Source organism: Rhinolophus ferrumequinum (genome assembly GCF_004115265.2).
Source record: "Rhinolophus ferrumequinum isolate MPI-CBG mRhiFer1 chromosome 5 unlocalized genomic scaffold, mRhiFer1_v1.p scaffold_110_arrow_ctg1, whole genome shotgun sequence".
In the NCBI taxonomy this organism is placed as follows: domain Eukaryota; kingdom Metazoa; phylum Chordata; class Mammalia; order Chiroptera; family Rhinolophidae; genus Rhinolophus; species Rhinolophus ferrumequinum.
This window is the reverse complement of record NW_022680355.1, coordinates 7,853,775-7,855,670: the sequence shown is the minus strand read 5'-3', so window position 1 is coordinate 7,855,670 and position 1,896 is coordinate 7,853,775. Positions and strand designations below refer to the sequence as shown.

The following is a 1,896-nucleotide window of genomic DNA, read 5'->3' as shown; positions in this document are numbered from 1 at the left end:
CCACATTGTTTTGGGCATCCAAGGATCTCACTGAAAAGAAATAAAATGACCACATGCAAATATGGAATAGGAAAAGGCAAGAAAAAACCCTGTGGGGATGTATGGAAATTGAAATTATTGCTATGATCAAATATATGGTGATGGAAGGAGACCTGACTCTGAGTGGTGAATACACAATGCACAATATAGATGGTGTATTATAGAATTATACACTTGAAACCTATATAATTTTACTAACCAATGTCACACCAATAAATTGAATAAAAATTTAAAATAGAAATTGTTGTTATGAACTCATGATTTCTAAAATATGTATATGTTCACATGTATATGTAGTTATTTACATACATACATCTATGTCTATGCACATATGTATATGTATAAATATCCATTGATTTCCTACTTCACTCAACTGAAAGGTACCAGAAGCTAAGATGCCCCAGGAGCAATGAGCATACCTTGCACTCAGATCCTGATTTTTAATACCTTTCCCTATTAAAATGAACCAAAGCTCTTCATACAAATGGCTAAACTTAGGTCTGGGGCAGGTAGGTACAAGAAAGTTCTGGAAAATCTTTTGATGCCAGATATTACGGAAGTACTCAATATGGTGGACAGGAGGAGTGTCACATATCACAGGGACATTGGAGCAACCTTGCAGGGGCTCCCCTGGCCAAATCTGGGACAATTTGAGTACCAAAATAATGAAATATGCTAGTGAATTATAAATAATTAAAAAATCGGTATTCGTGTGCTCATATCTATGAACCTATATCACCTATATCAGTGGCTGGGGGAGTAGGGAACGTTCCTGTTTAAAATAGATATAAATACTAAGTGCAAAATGGTAAACGGGGAGGGAATGCTAGAGTTGGAAAATAACCATTTTGCAACCATCATAGTAAACAGCAGTTCAGCAGAAATTATCAACGGATGCTGAATCCTGAAGGAAATTTTCACGAGGGGCAAGGATTACATATGTATGAGAGAGAGGGAGGAAGCAAATGGATAAAATGTTAACAAGGGTGAATCTGGGTAAACAGATAAACAGTATAGAGATACTCATGCAACTCTTCTATGTTTGAAATAATTTCCAAAAAAACCTACAAAAATTTTTAAATTGAAGGAAAAATAACCTGAAAGTCATCCTTCACCCCCAACTCCTCTTCCCAGGATTAGACCAATGTTAACATCTTTACACGTATATTTCTAGATCCATGTGTATGCATTTTTTGGGGGGGGGGTAAAATATACATAACATAAAATGTACTGCATTAATCATTTTAAAGTAACACTTTTATGTATATATTTCTAGTTTTATTCCTATGCATTTTTATTGTGGTAAATATACATAGCATAATATTTACTGTGTTAACCATTTTTAAGTGTACAGTTCAGGGCAGTAAGTACAAAGAAGGTGTAATGCTTCTGAATTTGTGTGTCATGCTTGTGCAGGGACCATGCTAATCTTCTCTATCATTCCAATTTTAGTATATGTGCTGCAGAGCAAGCACTCTTTGCATATTTAAAGGTACATGTTCCAATATTATAAATGTAATAATACTGTATGGAAAAAGAAAAAATGAAGGTGAAAGATGGATTTTCCTAGTAAAAGAAAACCAAAAAAATTTTCTGACCAGTAGAACTGCAAGCATGTTAAAGCAGAAGGAAAATAACAGATGGAAACTTTAATCCACACAAAGGAATAGAGAATGCCAGAAATGGTAAATATATGGGTAAATACAAAAACATCCTTTTCCAATTTAATTTCTTTAAAAGTTTTTTGACTATTTAAAACAGACATAATAAAATGTGTGGAATTTATAACATGTAGACGTAAAATATCTGACCATAATTACAAAGTACAAGAGGAGGATAATGAAAGTACACTGTTGT

The 1,896-nt window shown here is 33.6% G+C and overlaps 1 non-coding gene across 1 annotated transcript; it reads right to left on the bottom strand.

The window, feature by feature from the left end:
• Nucleotides 1–1,411: 1,411 nt before the first annotated feature.
• On the bottom strand, nt 1,412–1,514 carry LOC117019258 (U6 spliceosomal RNA). The gene has a single exon (XR_004422457.1). It is a non-coding gene; the product is annotated as a U6 spliceosomal RNA (small nuclear RNA).
• Between the last annotated feature and the right edge of the window lie 382 nt (nt 1,515–1,896).